Raw genomic sequence first — 6,703 nt, 5'->3', positions numbered from 1 at the left:
GAGCTGGTGGAGTCCCCATCCCTGGAGGTGTTAGAGGAATGTCTGGACATGGCTCTCAGTGTTCTGGTCTGGTTGACAAGGTGGGGATCGGTCACAGGTTGGGCTTGATGATCTTGGAGGTCTTTTCCAACCTTGATGATTCTGTGATTCTATTCTATTATTCCATTGCAACAAGAGAAAGGAAATGCATTTCAAAAGGTTAAATCTGGCACCAAGACTCTCCATCTCTAAATCAAGTAACTTTCCAGTGCCTGACATATTTCCTGCTAAATTGGTGCTCCCAAGTCCCATAATCCCCAGGTGAATATCCTAGGCTTTCACTCTGGGAGCCATTCCAGCTGGACCATCTCTGCTGGACAGAACAGCCCTCGTGGCTGGGCCTCAGGGGGCAGCAGGGAAGGAACCAGCACAGGAAGGTGTCTCAGGGTCTGGGTAGAGGGGCTGTCACTTTCTCTTCATACTCAGAAATGTTGTGTTCCTTTGGAAGGCACTTCAGTGAAGGTCACCTTGGCTTTTGCTGTGATAGGGGTGATTTGCTCCCTCAAGGAGAGGGGACAGAGTTCTGAAGTCAGGTCCTTTGCAGGGCACAGCAAACCCTTCCAGCATCTGCCCTCCCTGTGACACTCGGCCATCAGGGCTGACTTCCAGACAATCCTGCACTTGGCAGGGACTGCCCACCTCAGGACACACAAGAAATGACTCAGCAAAGCCAGGACAAACGATTCTTCACTCCCAGACCAGGAGAAGCTTCCAAATGCTCTGGCACAGCCACTGTACAACATCCTCTGTTCTAAGGAAAACATGAACCATCCCAATTATCTGCACTGCCTTCCAATTAAAAGGCTGTTGCTCCATCCGCCTCATTTCCTGCCCTTCCCTCTGCTCAGACCCTCAGCCCTGACAGGCTGCTGTGTCCTGCTGGCAAGGAAAAGGGTGGCTGGTTATTTACTTTGCTGATGGCTCTGCCTAATGTCCTTTGGTCTGACTTCAGGTCATGTGGTGAAGAGAAATGGTGACTGGAGAGTGTGGGAGGATCCAAGGAACTCAGGCCCAGTTTAACTGGAATTTTATCCTTAAAATAGAAGGAGGGGGAGGAGGAGGATATCCTTCTTCTTCATAACTTAGGGAAAATCTCCCAGGGCATCTCACTCATCATGGGCACAGAAGGCATGATAAAGAGATAATGTGAATCAAAGCCACTGAAGACATACAGCTCCCACCCCAGGAAATCTGTTTCCACATATCTGTTCCTGAGCTCAGTTTCCCAGACAAGGGAAAGGGTGCAAATCCTTCCCAGTCCCTTTAGGATCCTTCACTGTGCCTCATCAACATCCAGTATATCTCAGACTGGAGAGGTGAGCTGCAGCAAAGGTACAACCCAGGTAACATAGAAAAAAAACACGAGCAAGTCACCATTTCATCATGTGTTCTTTATTTTCTAATTATTATACTCTCTGCAACTTTCCTCCAAGCCGTGAGAGACGGCTGCCTGTTTGCTGCTCATCCCCACAGCTGAAGGGTGCTGGACGTGGCCGGTCCTCACTCCGCAGGGATGCTCAGGTTGCTGAGCCGGGTAATGCTGGTGAGCACCTGGCCAAGCTAATCACATCCCCCTGATTAAGGGGAGAGAGACAATTACCCTTATTTGTCTTGTCAGAGCACGGATGTGATGTGTGGCTGATAGTAACCGGCAGCCACTTTGCCTCGGGGCTGCCCCGGGTAATCATTTACATAGAGCAGCTAAACCTGAAAATCCCACTAACATTCCCTTCTAATGAAGCTCCAGGTATCTTCCTCAAAGCCGCGGCAGGGCAGTATCCAGGCAACACAGACGGCTGTCCCTCCACGAGGAAGTGCTTAGATGAGCATCTCCAAAGGCTAATTAACCCTTGGGGCAGCGCTGAGCTCCCTGCTCCATAACAAGGGCTGTGCATCCCTCGCATCTCTCGGCTCTGCCTCAAACCTGCACTCCGGATTCCCCGGCAGCCCTGGGGAGGGGCTGGCGAGTGGTGCAGCTTGGCTCTTGGAGAAGCTATTTGCTGACACGTGGAAGGAGTTCATCCAAGCCTGCCTTGCTGCTCCTTGTGCTTCCAGCTCCAGCGACTGAGGAAATTGCATGTGAAGTTGTTAATGCAGGGCAGGACTTCAGGGTAAGGTAGGGAGCAGAAACAACCCTGCCCCTCACTCCAGCTGTCCCACCAGTGGCTCCTTCAGAGCTCCGTGGCACAACTGAGGCACAAACTCGAGAAGCAGAGGAGCACCAGACCCCAGCTGGACAGTGGCTGTGTGGAGCTTGGGTTTAGGAGTGAAACCTGGAGAGGCTCCAGCAGGTAACCCAGCAATAACCAGTCAGGGTGATCCCAGTGTGTGCCACGTGCTCTGGGAGGACCCTGCTTGAGCAAGGGAGGTAGGACCAGTTGACCCTCTGTGGTCCCTTCCAACCTGAACCAGTCTGTGATTCTTTATGCTGTTACCTACTGCTGGTTTCTGGGCATGAGGATGGAGGATTTCAGACTCCAGATATATTTTTGGATATACTTGTGGTTTTTAGAGTAGGCAGTGGAAGGTGTGAGTGGACCAAGGACATGTGTACAGGAAACCTTCAAGTTTTGCACCCATGTTTGCCATCTCCAGGTGGAAGCCAATCCCTAATCTTAGTGGATTGTTTTTTATTCTAGTACTGGAGGAGAAAAGGAGAAGGTCAGGAATTACATCTGCAGTCCTGCCAAGTCTTCAGAGCTGGATTTCAGTTACAGGCACATATTTAGACCTAAGATATTAAAAGTTTTTCCCTGCAATCAGATAATGCCCAGGTGAATCACAGATGGAGGCAGAGATGATGTGATGTGCAGTGATGATGAGATTAGGCTGTGCAAGTGTAATGTAGAAGCCAAAGAGGCAAATGAAGCTTGAACAACTTTTCAGTCAGCATCTCTACACTTTGCCTGCTTGACTCTGCAGTCTTGTTCTCAGCACAAACCTAATGTCTTAATTTGGGCTCCACAGTGTAGACATAAGGTGCGTAGGTCTCAAGGAAAGATGCAGCATGTGAAGGTGAGAATTTGTAAAGGTGCTCACAAGAACAATCCTGCCATGGGAGGTGTTCCAGTTACTGTGTCCCCAGATTTCTCTTGGCGAGTGCTCCTTGGAAATGCTACCATTGAAGTGACTCCTGACTTGCAAGGTGACTTATTAAAGGCATCAGTAAACTCCTTAGAGAGCCTTGGGGGAAATCACAAGCAGCAGTTCACTTTCTCACACCTGGAAATACCTCCAGAGCTCAGCAAACCTGCAGTTCAGCAGGACTGGATTTGATGTTGGTTTTGGGAGCGGCAGCCCGGGGGCACCTCTGCACGATGGAAGCTTGTAGCTCTCTCTTTAATTGGAGGTGAATTTAATTTCGGTAATGAGCCTGGCACATTCCAGTTCCTGATTAGATTTGCACAGTGATTAACCCAGCAGATATTCACTTGGCAAACTGCCCAGTCCATTCCAGTAGCAGTGGACTGAAACCACTTCTGCTGCTCCTCTCACACTGGGAAGCAAGGTCATCTGAAGGTCATTGTGGCAAAAGGGATATGGCAGGCTTCAAACCTATGGATTTCTAACATTCTCCTTGGGAAGGGCCTGTCCACCTCCTCCTGTTGGATCCCACTTGGTCTGAGATCTACAGTGGGCAGTTTCTGCTGCTCCATGGGACAGGAGCAGCTCCTCGGAGAAGGCTCCCAAGGAAGGTTCTGCACCTCTCAGAAAGTGCTGCCAAGCTCTTCCAGCTCTGTGTCCTTAGGGTGTGCAAGAAGATTCCTCTTTTTTTTCTGTCCTACCTGAGAAGAGCTGGAGCTGTGGGTACCTCCAAGGATGTTCACACCCCCGTGCTGGCCTGGGCTCCTGGCCTTGGAGCAGAGCTGGATGGAGAGGAGGGATGAGTTATCCAACATGTTTTGCATGCAAAGAATCTCACCCCCAGGACTTCCAGGAAATTGTTTTTTACCTTTACTAACTGACTCTCAGAAGAGGAATAAAGCAGAAGCTACTTTAAGATGTAAAAGTCACCTGTTAGTTAGTCAGAGCTTCCAAGGGATTTCCACATTCCCCTGAAGAGCTCACACCACAGCCCCAGAGCAGGACAAGGTGGTGGTCAGTGCCCTCTCTGTGGTCACTGCCCTGTCCCTCTTGGCCAGCAGGTCCAGCTCTGGGCAGGTGGGACCATGCCATAGAGTAAACTAAGAAGCACACAAAACATGAAAGGATTTCCTCTGTTGTGATTTAATTTACTGGTTATTGGGTGTCTTCACTATGATTATTAGCAGAGTAGAGAATGAAAATGGCCAAACCTACTAAATTTATTGCAAAAATCCATAGTTGGCTCAGGAGAGGCACCGGGTGATGGCTCCACCCTCCCTCACACGTGGTTTATAATTTTATTTTGCTGACAAAATACATTTTTTTTCTTCTTCCATGGACTGTCTGAAAGGGAAATAAGCGAGAATCAAGAGATTAGCATGTGTGGTTCATGTTTATAATTTGGCACTGATAGGATATTATAATATAATCCAGATGCCTGGGAAGATGTTTAATGTAAGCCAGAATGATTGACATTTCTCCATACAGGATCTGAAGGCTGTCAGATCCGAGGTTATTGAGTGCCCCACTTACTGACAAATATATACACCAGCTAAGTAGGGCACAGATCACCAGTTCACCCTGCTGAGCTCAGGCCCTTCTCCTGGAGCTGCTCTCCGAGGAGCTGTGAGGTGCTGATGGCATTAGCAGAGGATATTGGCAATTCCTAAAACCATCAATGGCCCCAAACCTGTTCTGCAAAGGAAGTTTGCTTAGGAAAGGGCATCGAGTCAGGTAAATTCAGTAACTCCCATTGACCCCTGACCCTGGGCTGCAGGAACAGCACAAGGACTTTGCCTCTCTGGCACAGCAGCCAAATATTGTTGTGTTCGAGGGTCCTGGGACGAGATGAGAATCTTGACTCCATGTTTCAGAAGGCTGATTTAGTGTATTATCATATTATATCATATTAAAATACTATACTAAAACTATACTAAGAATAGAGAGAAAGGATCCATCTGAAGGATAGAAAGGAAAGGAAGTGAATGAATAACAAAATCTTGTGACTGCTCACAGCTTCACAACAAGTAGTTGTTATTGGTTATCAAGTAAAAACAATTTCACATACTGGGTAAAAAATTCTCCAAATCACATTCCAAAGCAGCAAAACATGGAGAAGCTGAAGCTTCCTGGCTTCTCAGGAGAAAAGATCCTAACAAAAAGATTTTTCATAGAATATGTCTGTGAGAGCCCAGCTCCTCGGGAAGGGCAGCAGGGGTGACAGCAGGCACGGGTCACGCCAGGCTGCCTCCATCTCCCCTGGCCTGAGGGCGTGTGGGGTTGGCTGGGCTCTGCTCTCATTTGGGGAGGCCACTGGAGTGCACTGCCTGGGATTTCTGCCGTGGGGAGCTGCTCCAGGCTGCTCAGGAGAGCAGTGGAGCTGGCACAGAGGGAGGGGAGCTGCAGCACCACTGACCCTTGAATGGCAGGGGAGACCAGGAGGGGACAGTGACACCTCAGCACCCAGGAGCTGCTCAGGCACACCAAGACTGTGATGCTTTGGGAATATTTCTGCACCAGGAGAATGTGCTGCACGTGGGCATCAAAACACCTCTGTTAGTGATGAGGGTACCTAGAACAGAGGCTAGACAGTGTTAAAGGAATAAAGTATTTATTAAAAGGCACACAAAGGATACACCTTGGGCAGTGCAAGGGCCCAGCCATGGCTACACCCAAGTTGGACACTGGGTCATGAGTTTTCACACTTTTACAAGTTTTAGTCTATTTACATATTGGGGTTAATTGCCCAATTACGGCTTGAGATTATGAAGTCCCATTTTCCCAGTTTGCTCTCCTTAGTTTGCTGTTGTTTCTGCTTTTTGGGCCTGAAGCTGCAGCGGTGTCCTTGGCTGGAAGAGGATTGTTTTGTCTAACTAAACTGTGAGGAGAACTTGCTAACACTTTATAGGAAGTTCAGATTTACACACTAATGCAGCACAGAATCTGCAAAATATAAAAGCCAAAACTTAAGGCATCATTAGCATTCACTCACTTTTCTTTGCACAATAAAGGCCAAACTCTGGGAGTTAATTTGCCATAGGGATGCTTTAGCCTGCCTCAGGAAAGTTTTCCAGGCCCATATGAGCAGCTGCATAGCAGGAGCAGGGAAGAGCCAGGTTGGATCCTGCTCCCTTTGAATCCAACCTGGTATTTGGGCAGATTTGAGAGCCATGTCCCGAGCTGAGCTCAGGTGTGATGAACTGACCAGGGCTTGGTGGCTTTAACAATTATTTCCAGGCTGACTTTTCTTTGCTGCAGCTCCCACTCAGTGGCTGTGCCTTGAGCAGCATCTTTGCTGTCAGTCTCCTGGGTTTGCAAGACACAAAACAGCACCCTGTCCTTTGGATCCAACTTATCCAACTTAATGGGCTCAGGCAGCATTAAGTGGGAATGGCATCCTGGGGATAATGAACAGGTGTCAGCCCAGACTCGGGGTCTCGTGTTGAGGGAGGATTATTTTATTATAATTAATATTCTTATTTCTTATATTGTTAATTGCTGGCAGAAGCTCAGTGCTTTGGGGAACCTGCAGTAATGCCTCCATCCGTGCTCCAGATGATCCTGCAGGCTTGCAGAGGCC

At 48.6% G+C, this 6,703-nt stretch overlaps 1 long non-coding RNA gene across 1 annotated transcript; it reads right to left on the bottom strand.

Moving 5' to 3' along the window:
• Positions 1-2,484: 2,484 nt before the first annotated feature.
• On the bottom strand, positions 2,485-4,862 carry LOC135285748 (uncharacterized). Its single transcript, XR_010350463.1, has 2 exons — positions 4,339-4,862; positions 2,485-3,905 (listed from the first exon to the last, which is right to left on the bottom strand). It is a non-coding gene; the product is annotated as an uncharacterized LOC135285748 (long non-coding RNA).
• Positions 4,863-6,703: the final 1,841 nt, after the last annotated feature.

Source organism: Passer domesticus, chromosome 24, assembly GCF_036417665.1.
Source record: "Passer domesticus isolate bPasDom1 chromosome 24, bPasDom1.hap1, whole genome shotgun sequence".
In the NCBI taxonomy this organism is placed as follows: Eukaryota; Metazoa; Chordata; class Aves; order Passeriformes; family Passeridae; genus Passer; species Passer domesticus.
The sequence above is the reverse complement of the archived record's forward strand: the minus strand, read 5'-3'. Positions and strand labels throughout refer to the sequence as shown.